We start from the raw sequence: 14,084 nt of genomic DNA, 5'->3' as shown, positions 1-14,084 counted from the left end.
CAATGTATGAAAACAAACTTGAAAAGAAAACTTGCTAGCATCCAGGAGCAGGTGCATAGTCTAAATGTGGCCTTACACACAGCTAGAATTTATCTATAGTTTTGTTTCTTCAGTTGAAAAGAAAGTGAACAAAAAAGGCAAAGCTGTTAAAGACTACTCATTTACATGTATTATTATTTTAATTCTAGGTAGCATGGCTGTGTTTCTTAATATATTACTTTTCTATATGTTTGTGTATTTTTAGGTTTGTTCCTCAAAAACATGCATTGATAATGCATTTGCTATATAATTGCTTCAGTCCTCAAGATTGCAGTTTTCATCAGATTTTAGTTCTGTTTGCTTATTTTCTACTTGCTTTGTTTCTTCCCAGTAGGAGTTTGACTCTGTGGATCCTTCAAATACAGTGTCTGTGAATAAACGGTTTCTAAAGAAATTCCCCCTGAAATAATTTGATCCAATAGCACTTCATACACTGTATTTAATTCTATAATATAATCAAGTAAGTGTTAATCTCACATGAATCACATCCTGAGAGTCTCACTTCTTTCTTAACCATCTGAGTTTCAGAGAGTAGGTTCACTGACAGAAGTGGTATGAGGAATTATAACTTCATCTTGAAAAAGGGTTCCTAGTTAAAGTAATAAAGTTCCTTCCCTATGAAACTTTTGTGTAGAGAGAGGCTGGGGTTAGGGATAGAAAACACTACTTGCCATATATACATATACATATATATGAATATACATGTATATACATGTCTGTCTGTCTGTCTGTCTCTCTCTCTCTCTCTCTGTGTCTATTGAGAGAGGGCAAAAAGGGCTCATCTTAGGAGAAACACTCTACAGAAGTCAAGAGCAGGACCACCTTTTAAATCAGATAGATTCAGATTGAAATCAGAGACAAATTTCTAAGCTCTGTGTGAGCTCTTTTTGCTTATCAGCAGACAAAAGCAACACCTAGTTCACAAAGCACACATAGCTCCTACATAGATACAGTTCAGGGCCACCATACTTACATAATACTGGCACAGGTATGATTCAATTTTTTTTAATCTTTTTTTTTTATTGTGAAAATACCATACAGAGGGGTTACAATTACATGAGCAAGGTAATGAGTACATTTCTTATCAAGCATTGTTGCCTTCTCCTTTGTTTCCCCTTCCCTTCCCTTCCAATCCCCGCTCTCACCACCACCCCCACCCCTGCGCCAAAGTTGTAAAGTTCGTTTTTCAACATAATGACTTGTACATCTCATTGTTGCAATGGGTCCACCTCTATCCCTATTTAAACAATTGTTTTCCCTTCCCCTCCACAAATTATACCAGCATCAAATACAGTGAAAACAGGGGTTATACCATGGGGGAGGGACATACAAAACAGCAAAGAAATCATCTTATAAATATGTTAGAAACAACTGGAAGAAAGAAAAAACATCTGAATACTTATCTTGGGGTTCATTTCACCTAACATCAACTTATCTGACCTTTTCTGCTTGTCTCAGACATATACTAGTTATTGCAAATAATGGAAACCATGGGACCTATGGTTCTTTGGGCCTGGCTTACTTCACTTAATACAATTTTTTCCAAGTCTTTCCATTTCCTAACAAATGGGACAATGTCATTCTTTTTAAATATTTAAGTTGTTGTACAAAGAGTCACCATTTTACATGTCAGTTTAGAAGCACAATGCATCTTGATCAATGTCATCCCTTTCCTTATTCTCCCCATCCCTCCCAATCCCATTCCTCCCCTCAGTTTTCCTAGTTTCATAGGGTATGCATTGAATATTAAGACTAGATTCTACCCTCTTCCTCTCTTCATCCCTCTATCCACCCTTCTTTTAACCCTCCCCCCACTACACATCTCCAGTACAAACTTCCTGATATTCACTTTGTTGGACGGTAAGTTAAATTTTCTAAGTTACACATTTAAATCAAAGTTACTTTTTCTAGTTACACATTTCAATTCTCCACTGATATCATACTTTAGTTAATACATTTGTGTGCACTTGCATAGGACTTAATGGGCATTCACTCATATGCTTATAAACTAGATCTAACTTCTACATATGAGTGAAAACCTGAGTCTTTTGTCTCTCAGGGCCTGACTAACAAAATTTTTCCAGGTCCATCCATTATTTTGCAAATTACATAATATTATTCTTTCTAATGGATGAGTAAAATCCACTGTGCATATTTACCACATATTAGGGGAGATGGGGGATGTGTGTTGGTCCTGGGACTTGAACTGGGGCCTGGGCACTGTCCTTGAGCTTCTTTTGCTCAAGGCTAGTGCTCTACCATTTGAGCCAAAGCTTCACTTCCAGCTGTTTTGGTAGTTTATTGGAGATAAGAGTCTGATTCTGTAATTCCAAGATGCTTGAATTCTACTCAGCTACCAGAAAGAATGACATTATACCATTTATAAGGAAATGGAAAGCCTTGGAAAAAATTATATTAAACAAAGTAAGCCAGACCCAGAGAAACATAGATTGCATGGTTTTTCTTATTTATGATAGCTAGAAAACATACTGGGTGGTAAGCAAGGAGTTACAAATCAATTAACTGAAGTGTAATAGATGCTATGGAGAGTGCAAATAGTATAATTTTTTTAAAAAGACTAAATCGAAGCCCAACAAAATAAATATCAGGAACTTGCAAGAGGGGAGGATGGAGCCAAAGGATAGAAGTAGAAGAGAGATGGGGGAAGAGGGGAGAACTCAGGCAAGAATTCACTGTATGTACAACAGAATTGAGAAATATAAGTGAAGGGGTGGGTCAGCGGGGGTGGGTGAAGATGTTGATGTGGTGACTCAGATCACGATGTACTCTACACACAGACTGCTTTGTTAAACTGCAAAAATTTCAATACATAACATAAAATTAAGATAAGCGAAGGGGTGGGTTGGGAGGAGTGGGTGAGAATGTTGAAAGAGGTGATATTGATCTAGATACACTGCATTCATAAACTGTTTCAGTGAATGGCAACTTCTTTGTACAACAACTTAAAGATAATAAAAAAAAAAAAATTTAAGTCTCATTCTGCTTGGGCTGGCTTTGAACCATGATCTTCAAATCTAAGTCTTCTGAGTAGTTAGAATTATACACTTAAGCCACCAGCAAGCGGCCATACCATATTTTCTTAATTCATTGGTTTATGGAAAGGTATCTGGGCTATTTCTATATCTAGGCTATGGTAAATAATACAGCAATAAGCATGGTTATACAAGTAGTTGTGGCTCAAATAGTAGAGTCCTAGCTTTGAGTAATAAAGCTAAGGGACAGCACCCAGTCCTTGAGTTCAAGACCCAGTAATGGTACATGCATGTGCACGTGTGTGTGTGTGTGTGTGTGTGTGTGTGTGTGTGTGTGTGCGCGCGCACACACATGGACACTAATTAGGATATGACACATTGTTGAAGGGCTGTTTTCTGTGATATGACTACTTTCCTTTTTGTTTTTAGTTGTATGATACCACATAGCATACCTCTATTTATTTTAGAATAAGGTATAAATATGGCTTGGTGATATAATTTGCCTTTTTTTATTAAGAAAAGACTATAGTTCCCATATGAAGCTTGAATGAAAGCATATGATATAGAGGCCTGTTTTCTATAAGCTAAATTATCCTAAATAAATCTTTAAATTCACTCACTATCTAGCATAGTTCTGTTTATTTATTGCCATCTATCTTTGCTACACTGGTAATTGCTTTCTCCTGGCAGCAAGAAATTTATATACCCTGTTTTGCCCAAATATTATAGTTTACATAGAAGGAAAACACTAACTCTCCTAGGATTCCTCTAATACCTGTGGGGAAGAACATGGGCTGGGCCAAGGATAAAATTTCAATTTCAATTTTACATCATCTGGCTATTGTCAGATCAGGTTTATTTCAATGAAAGAATTTGAGGCACTTCTGAGGTTAACATTTATGAGCTCAAATGAGGGAAAAGGAGAGTTAATTCACTGAGTTTGAAATACTCTATGGACATAATTTAGAACTACAGTCTGTATGCTTTTTCTCAGTTGACTTGCAGGATGAAAACAACAGTTTAAACCTTTCATGTTTGATTTGCATCTATTACAACATTTTATTAGTTTAGCATCCATGTATTGTTCTTTGAGAGGGAAAAGTAATGGGAAAATTCTTACATATTTTAAGGCAGAGGTAATTAAAAGAGAGCCTCAGCCAGATTCTTACTAAGGTCAATGCAAGCTTAACCTAATTGAAGTTTATGGAATTTGGTGTGCATTAGATTCTAGCAGCAGATACTATTTTGTTATAGTTGCAAGTTTGACATTATTTAATTATAGTTTCATATAAAGGCATGAATAGAAAATAGAAAAGATACTCTATATTGCATGGTTATTATTTTGTCAGTGGTTTTTCATGACACTGTGGACCATGAAAGGGAAGGAGTTGTTCATTAGTCTCAAGGCCCGTGAGAGTTCCTACACAGATGTATGTTGAGAGGCATAAACATACGGTAATAAGAAAATGCCATTTTGATAACTAATTCAAAGGCAAATATTATGTAGCATCTGTTGAAAAGTAACATGGTGCATACATGTTTTACAAGGAAATTTAAGTCACCAATTAACTCGTCCTTCAAGGAAGCAAAGCATAACATAAATCCATTCACTACTGAGAATCAAGCAAGCTGTTAACAGCTGCAGATATGATGAAGACCTTCCAATGACAATTTTCTATTTCTCAAAGATTCAAAGATTCAAAGGGCCGGAAAGCTACCTAAAGAATTGTCTACTTTTTCTGTCAAAATTATGTTCAATTCATTTCAAGGAGGGAGCTTTTCCTTAGACCAGTCATAAGTTCATACAGTTCCTAATAAAAATACTTTCAGTATGGAACTTCTTCTGTTTCTGGGTCAATTAAAGGTAAAACCAGCTCCACTGTGGATAACACTGAGATTCTCATCTTGAATCATTTCCCTCTCCCAAAAGATTTTTTTCTTAGCTTACTTTCAGAAAACTAGGAACTTCCTTCTCCAAAATCAAAGTTCTGATAGCACTGCAGAGGAAATTTCCTTACCCAAAACTCTATGGTAAAGTTAAGGGTGCTCTGTTAGAGAAGAAAAAAGGAAATTAGTTTTCCTGGTGAAAGAAGGGTTGCTATGGCTCTTTGAAACTGGTGGGTAACACTTTAAGTAAAACATTTCTCTACCACCTTAAACTTCTTAAAATTGGACTGTGCCCCGGCCCTGAGATCATGAACAATCCTGGACAATTTGATGCATATTTTGGATAACTTGGAAGCAGACTCATGGACAAGAAGACCATACGCATCTTTCCCTCTGTGATGACATGGCACTGCTCTCTGGTTGTAGGAGTGGTCTCAACAAGCAGCTAAACATACTGGCCAACAATTACTGTCAGAAAGGAATACTTTGTGCCAAAACCACAATCAGTATGTTTGGCACACACCCTTCCACATTCGCATGGGTAATGGTAAATAACTCAATTCAGAAGATTAACTCATTTAGTTATCTGGGACAGAGCTAACAAATACTCACTCTGGCAGACAGCCTACAGAAAGGTCAAAGGAAAAGTCAGTCACAATGGAAGATTCTTTCAGGGCAACAGGAAGAATTTCTGGTACTCCAACCTGAGACATTCATGCACACTCTGCTCTATAGTCACCTCACCTTACATTGCTCTCTGTCCTTCCCACCTGACACCTGTGTCCATGATTACACATTTCCAAACAGATCTACACAACTATTTACAAACACAAATCTGACATCAGTGTTTCTTTTGTAACTCTCAAACAAAAGTTTCTGTTCCTTACAAGGTCCTTCCATAATGCCCTTGTTACCATTAATTGATCATGTTTTCACACAGTAAAGATTTTGGCACTTGGATCTAGTCAGACATGGGACCTCAAAACCTCCCTTGATGTATATGATATCAGTTTGTATTCAGTGACCTTTGAAAGTCTTTAAAAGTCTCTGCCTCTCCACTGTAATTAAGAAACCCAAAGTCATAGCCAAACTCCAGATCTTGACACCACAGTTATGTTTTATCTAAAATTTAAATATGCAAATGATGACTAGAGTAGCATACTGAAATCTAGCTACTTTAAACCATTGTTTCCATCCATTGTTTATTAGTTTCACTAAGCCCATACATGTCTATTTTTTGTCCCTGGATTTCTTAATCAGCCCCCATTAGTCTTTTTTTTTTTTTTTTTGTCTGTTGTGGGGCGGGCTTAAACTCTGGAGCTGGGTGTTGTCCCTCAGCTCTTCAGCTTAAGGCTAGTGATCTACCACTTGAGCCACAGCACCACTTCCAGCTTTTTCTGCTTATGTGGTGCTGAGGAATCGAACCCAGAGCCTCATGTATGCAAGGCAAGCACTCTACCACTGAGCCACCTTCCAAGCCCCTATTACTCTTTTTTTTAAAATTTCAAAGTGAATCCTGTTTTAATTTTTTCTATTAAAAAATGACAAGTTGGCTCCATAAGAGGACACAAAACAATACAACATGATCACAACCATCTCTGTGGTTTACATGTATTAGTTAAGTATACTAGCTGGCACTTCTTTTAAAATTTTTTTAATTTATTGTTATTGTAAAGGTGATATATAGAAGGATTATGATTTCATAAGCCAGATCAAGAGTGCATTTCTTTTTGGTCAATCTTATCCCTTCCCTCACTCTCTCCGTTTTTCCCTCCATTCTCCACCCCACAAGTTGTATAGTTCATTTTCAAATAGTGTCTAGTGAGTACCACTGCTTCATTTGTTTGCATTTTGTCCCATCACTTCTATGCTCCCTGTTGCCCTCCCAAAGACAGGCCAATAAACAAATAAAACAAAGGAAATGAAAACAAAAGCACCAACAAAGAAAAAAAACACTTCATTTCCACTTCCTGTTCACTTCAATAAATATTATATGGTCAATAAATATATATGGTCAGATATACTTCTTTTAGCTCTGGTGATATAATACTCTCCTGGTTCTACTAATTTTCCATTTGCTCCTTCTTACAAACCATAGTATGCTTCTCCAACTAGCCCTTGCCACTTAACTTTTTCTCTTCTCATATATACAGAGGAGTTACAGTTACATAAGTCAGATAATGAGTACATTTCTTTTTGTTGTTCCCCCAATCCCCTTCCCCATCCAAGTTGATAGCTCATTTCCAACATAGTTTTTAGTGACTATCACTACTGAACTGGCTCAACCTTTGTCTACCATTTCTGTGCTTCCCCTTCCCTTCCTAAATCCGATAAATTTATATATAAGACAAAAGTTACAAAAATCAAAAACCAAAGGGAATAGGGCTGGGAAGGTGGCTCAGTGGTAGAGTGCTTGCCTTGCATGCACGAGGCCCTGGGTTCGATTCCTCAGCACCACATAAGCAAAAAAGAAAAAAGCCGGAAGTGGTGCTGTGGCTCAAGTGGTAGAGCGCTAGCCTTGAGCTGAAGAGCTGAGGAAAAGTGCCCAGGCCCAGAGTTCAGGCCCCATAACCGGACCCAAAAAAAAAAAAAAACAAAAACAAAGGGAATATAAACTGAAGGGAGAAAAAAACTAATAACAGCAAACAGCACAGTAAGAAACGACTGTTGCCCTTTCTTGGAGTTCATTCTGATAGCATCATTTTATATGATCATATGTACATAGCTACTGAGCCCTTCTGATTCTCTTCTAAGAATATCGTCCTTTGGTCTCACTGTGTGAATGGTTAGAGTGCTGTTTAATTAATCATGTCCAAGTGTAATTATTTGTCTTTTGCTATCCATTGCATTTACTTGTAGATTTATAGAGACCTAGTTATTACAAATGAGAGAAACCATGCATCCTATGCTTCTTTGAGTTTTGACTTACTTCCCTGCCTTCCATACACAACTTTCCTGAGCCTTGTTAGCTCTACTTACTTTTCTCCCCTATCCCCACCAACACTTTTGTTTCTTTATAAACTACTATGAAAATACACATTTACTAGGTTTAGTTTTTTAAATCTCTCTTGTAAGCTTGGTATAGGATAGGACCTTTATTTTGTTCATTGATTAAACTAATGATCAAAACAGATATGAATCAGGCTTTGACAGTTCATGCCTGTAATTTTAGCTACTCGGGAGACTGATAGCTGGAGGACTGAAGTCTGAGGCCAGTCCAAGAAAAAAAGTTAGTGAGATTTCATCTCCAAAATAATAAACAAAAAGCTAGGCTAGAGGATGGGCTCAAGTGGTAGAGACCAGACAAGCAAATTGAGCAAGTATGAGGCCTTGAGTTCACATCCTGGTACCTACAAAACTAAACAAGCAAACAAAACACAAACATGGACTTGGAGTGGACAGTTCATATATTTTTGACTAAAATAGAGATAAATGGTTTAGGTCAAATTAGATATCAGAATAGATCATAAAGACCAAAAACAGAGCTGTAGGGAGTAAAAAAAAAAAAAGGAGAGAAAAGATCGACAATGTTAACATCAAACCAGCTCCTTGGCACCTCTTTGTTACTAGTTTAATTCTGATTCACATTTTGTTAAGATGGAAACCACCTCTGCTTAAAATCTTCACATGATCAGGTGTGACTTTACATGAGCCAAGAAAAGAAGCTAGAAATTTCTCATGTTCATTAGCTCAATGAGATGGCATTTTAGCAAAGGAGGGAGTATATATAACTTCCTATTCTTTGTCTTGTTAAAATGAGCATAAATTATTTTTGTAATTTATTTCAAAAATTTCCATGGCATGTATGAATTAAAAGAGACAATATAGGGAAGTCTCTGAGCAGAGTGTCTGGCATGTAGCAATATTCACTATGTAAGTTGTTGATAACAAAAACAGAACACCCTATAGTTCTCAGCTGATCATTCTGAAGGTGATGCCAATGCAGGAAGGATTCAACTCAAGGAAACTAACTATAGCTCTCTCTCTCTCTCTCTCTCTCTCTCTCTCTCTCTCTCTCTCTGAATACTTTTATAAAGAGCCAAGAGTAAGAACAGGAAAGGATAGTTAGCAGTTGTAACTTTTACAGATTAGGCTAAGAATGCATTCAACATGATCAAAAGCATATGAGAATTGTTTTCAGGGAACCTGATATGACAGTGAAGTTTCCAAAACAATGGAAGTATATACAGAGTATTTATACTAGACCTGGAAATGGGTCCTCCAGAAGGCCTGATTGATGAGAATTCTCACAGTGGCTATCAATGTGACCTTATTTGGAAATTGAGTTTTGGAGATTTAAGTTAGGATGAGGTCATAAGCCCATTATAATTTTGTCCAAAAGAGAAGAAGGAAAGTTGAACACACAGATACAAATACACAGGGAGAATGTCCACCTGAATACAGGCACAGATTGAACTAATGTGTCTAAAGTGAAGAAGGGTAAAAATTGCCAGTAACTATCAAAAGTTAGGAGCAAGGAAGGATTCCTTGCTATACTGCAGAGGGAGTACAGTGCTACCATGCCATGATCTTGGACTTCTAGACTTAATTTATTGTGAAAAAAAGTTTTAATATCATTTAAACCTCTCAGTTTAAGGTTCTTTGTTCTCACATCTCTAGGTAATAAATATTCATTTGTCTCACTTTAAGCTAAAATTACAATATTGTTTGGAAATACAAAAAAAAAATCTTTAAAAATAAAGACAGATATAATCTTACTCCTACCCATTTGTTTAATGCTTGTTCAAGTAGTTCTCAAGGATAGAATAGGGAACCGCTGGGGGGGTCCTGATACCTTTTCTTGGGCCTCAGATCAAAACTATGATCAGAGGACGTTTTTATTCTTTTGCATTCTTGCTCTGTCATGAAGGTATAGAGATACTCCTAGAGGTCATATATGATAACACAGCAGACTAAATGCAAACTCAGGAGACACTAGTTGTATCCTATTGAGCCAGACACTTAAAGAGATTTGCAAGAACATAAAAAGAATGTCATTACCTTTCATTATTCATTTGAATATAGTAATTTTTCATAAAAGATCGGTTGTGGTAATATGTACTATATTTATAATTATTATTTTGAAGTGAATATTTTAAATGCCTGTCTTAATTTCTAAAATTATAAGTATAAATAAATAAACCTATATATAAAATTTTAAGGTACTCAGCAATTTTAAAAGGGTTCTTAATAAGTAAGTCAATTTAGTATGCACTCAGTGGAATTGTATAAAAGAAGAACAAACAATCCAAAATTATATGAAAAATATGGGTAAATGTCACAACTTTCGTGTATACATTATTTTTTGGCTAGGTCTGGGGCTTAAACTCAGAGTCTCAGTGCTGTCCCTGAGCTTCTTTGGTTCAAGGATAGCACTCCACCACTTGAGCCACAGCACCACTTTCAGCTTTTTTCTGTAGTACTGAGAAATAGAACCCAGGACTTCATGCATGCTAGGCAAGTACTCTACCACTAAGCAACATTCCCAGCCATGTGTACATTTTAAAGTGGATCTTGATGCTGAATCAAGGTTAAGTTCATTTCATCAATATTTCACTGAGGGAATCAATATTGTATTTGAGTCAAGTATAATCTGGTGCTGTGGAATTACACAAAATTATCTGTAGCCAGAATTCCTGTATTGCCTTTTATCCCCTTCCCCGAATTCTCTTTCATTCACCAATTAACAGTTTACCCTTCCTTAAGGAATTCCCAAACAGTGCTCTCTACATGGAAAGCATCCTGACTACCATTTCTATTTCCACTTGAAAATCTGCTTAGAAAAGTTTAATCCCATGAATATGGGAAGAGGATGGCTGTGTCTTAATGAAAAATTAGATCCTCCTGCCTAATGCTCTATCAGCAAACTGTCTGAAATCCTCTGCTACTTTATCACAGGAAGTCTAACAGCAAGATGGTTTATGTGCATATTGTCAAAGGAGTAAACCCTCAGTGAAGTCTGACTTGTGTGACCCAAAGGGAGCCAAACAAGTCAGTTCTCACTACAACCAGCTCCTGCAAGTCTGGACTCAGTTGCAGTTTTGACAGAAGAAAAGGTCAACCCTTGCTCCTTGGTTTGGGATATGAGGACAGCTGGAGTTTCCTAAAGACAGGGCATTTTTAATGTATTCACCTCACCACTGTGTTTGGGGGTGTTCTTTAAAAGACTCATAATAGTAGGACTCAAATCTACTGGATGTTCCATAAAACCACAGAAAAAGTAACATATTGGTATTTGATATATATATGACAGGTGCCATTAGAGGAATTATTATTTTAAAAAAACACCATTTACCAGGACTAGAGGCTCATATATGTAATCCTAGCTACTGAGGAGGTTAAGATTGGGAAAACTGAGGTTCGAGACTATTCCAAGCAAAAAGCAAACTCATCTCAAGCAATATGGTGGTGTGCAATCATCATCCCAACTATAGGGAAAACATACATAAGAGAATCATGTACCAGGACTGTTTAGACAAAAATCAAAAACCAATTAGAAAAACAATGAAGGCAAAAAGAACTGAAGGCATGGCTCAACTGGTAGAATGCCTACCACGTGCAAAGCCCTCAGTTCAAGCCCCAGGAATATTTAAAAAAATACGCAGAGAAATACGTATACATAGGTACAAGCATGCCTAAAATATGTATGTGTATATTCATATGTACACAGAGAAATTCAGAAAGAGAGTACATGACTGGCTGATTTATTCATTCAATAAAAAGAAATCAGCTTTAGGTGGTGGATACACCAATTGCCCTAATGAGATAATCCTGATAAGATCATTATAAATTGGGCACATATACCAGAATGCCACACTGTACATTGTATGTACAATTATGTATCAATTAAAAATAAATGCATATTTACATTTTAAAATAACTTACATCAGAAAAAAACAGGGAAAGAATTGTAAGATGTGTATTATATACCAAGTGTTTTCACATGATCTCAATTCTCTCCATCAATTTCCCTTTTAAGTAAGAATAATTACCCCTGATTTATGGAAGACTAAATGAAATGTCCATAAGTTAAGTAAGTTTGCTGTGGATTGCAAAGCTGGCACAGAGCAAAGCTGAGATTCACATTTAGGCTTTTTGACTCCTTGCCCAGTGTGTCTGTCTTCCACAGAATCTCAGATGTTCTCTCAAAATCTATATTTGAATGAGGTCAATAAGTGGAAAAGAAATATAAAGCAATGTTAAATGAAAACCAAGTCATAGCACATGCATGGTAGATATATATATATATATATATTGATTTCAATCATATGTAATTTTACATGTATATATATATACACACACATACAGAACTGCATATATATATACATGTAAAATTGCATATGATTAAAATCACATACATATATACATGTGTGTGTGTATATATATATATATATATATATATATATATATATATATATGAAATGATCATCAGAAAGTGACAAAGAAGCTAAATAATTAGAACGTAGCCAGGTGTTTTTAGTTCATACCTGTAATCTTAGTTATTTGGGAGCTGAGATTGGGATGATTGTGATTTGAGGCCAATCTGGGCAGAAAAGTTCATGAGATACCTTTTCAGGGCAGTAAGTTACAGTTCACTTGTCATCCCAAGACTGAGGCTGAGATTAGGAGGATCTGAGTTCCAGGCCAGCCTGGCCTGAAAACCCCACAATAAGACCCTATCTCAAAAATAACCAGTAAAGAACAATACGGCTGGAGGTATAGCTCACAAGTACAAGGTCCTGAGTTCAAACCCCAGAATTGCCACAAAATAAATGTTATTCCTATGAAGTTTTGTAAGCACAAATTAAATAAGATGCAGGTTAATTAAGAAGTGATGGACAAGAGTTTCTTTGCTATATCAAGGGATAGAATTTCTGCAAGTTGACAATCATTGAGAGCAAGCTCTTGTCTTTGCAGAAATTTATTCTTAAAATTAGCTCTTATGTGATGTAACATTCTTTACATTTTTTTCTTTAGCCAAAAGAATGTGTTTGTGGGAGAGCACATTCCATCTTCCTTGTTTTAGTATCACTAGTACCACTAGTATCACTAGTACCAGTTAATGAAAAGTATTTCTTACTAACTCTAACAGGAGCAAAAACAGTAGAAGTTCACTGTTGTCTGATAAAGCTACAACTTTGTTTTAAAATAACACAGTAATAACTTCCTTGAGTTTTAGTTTAGTTTTAACACTCTTTCCTGCTTCCTATTTTCTTAATTCTAATGTTGACTACCACTGATCAATTACCCTGATTCTCGGGAGGTGGGGAGGAATGGGATGGTAGGGGAAAAACAAATGCTCCATAGAAACTGGACTCATTACCTTGCTCATGTAACTTTAACCCCTCTGTACAGTATCTTTACAATAAAAAATACATATTTAAAATAAAAAAGAATCTAGAAAAATACCTGATTGATTATAATAGGATTAGCTCATAATATTACTAAATTTGAGGGTAGCAATTTGCCCAACAATTTATTCAAATTTACTAACAACTGTGTACAGTTATGCGTGTGTGTGTGTGTGTGTGTGTGTGTGTGTGTGTGTGTATAGTAGTAGTAATAGTAATAGTAGTAGTAGTAGTAATAGGGGATTGAACTCAGGGCCTTGTGTTTTCAAGGCAAATCCCCTACCACTTGAGCCATGCCCATGCCCCAATCCTTCTGCATGTAGTTTGTTTTACACACAAGCTCTGGCAATTTCCCCAAGGCCAGTCATGGAACATGATCTCCTGGTCTTTGCCTCCTGAGTAGCTGAGGTAACAGGTGTGCACCATCACACCTGGGTTATTTTTGAGATAAAGTCTTATTAATTTTGCCTAGGCTGGTCTCAAATCACAATCCTCCTACCTCTGCTTCCCAAGTAGCTGATAATGCAGGTGAATATCACCATGCCTAGTGTCTACTGAGATATGTATATATATTTTAATGTGCCAGTCAGACTATTAAAAAGCATTATTCACGTATTATCTCATTTAATTCTTACAACAACCCTGAGAAGTTATTGTGAGAATTGTTATTGTTATATCATTTTACAGAAAACTAGGAAACAGAAGTTAAATAAATTGTCCAAGATTACTCATCTCTTAAGCTGAGAGCTGGCTCTGAGGCCTACCAGGCCATCGCTGGCTCAGTCCATTTAATCCACTTAGTACATTCCTATCA

At 36.4% G+C, this 14,084-nt stretch overlaps 1 protein-coding gene across 8 annotated transcripts in view; it reads right to left on the bottom strand.

Annotated features, from left to right (window-relative positions):
• The window catches only part of St7 (suppression of tumorigenicity 7), a 204,132-nt gene that overhangs the window by 61,419 nt on the left and 128,629 nt on the right, over positions 1–14,084 (bottom strand). The gene's annotated exons all lie outside the window — the stretch shown is intronic.

The sequence above is a fragment of the Dipodomys spectabilis genome, unplaced genomic scaffold (genome assembly GCF_019054845.1).
Source record: "Dipodomys spectabilis isolate Male_0828 unplaced genomic scaffold, ASM1905484v1 ptg000197l, whole genome shotgun sequence".
In the NCBI taxonomy this organism is placed as follows: domain Eukaryota; kingdom Metazoa; phylum Chordata; class Mammalia; order Rodentia; family Heteromyidae; genus Dipodomys; species Dipodomys spectabilis.
This window is presented reverse-complemented; position numbering and strand designations above follow the sequence as displayed.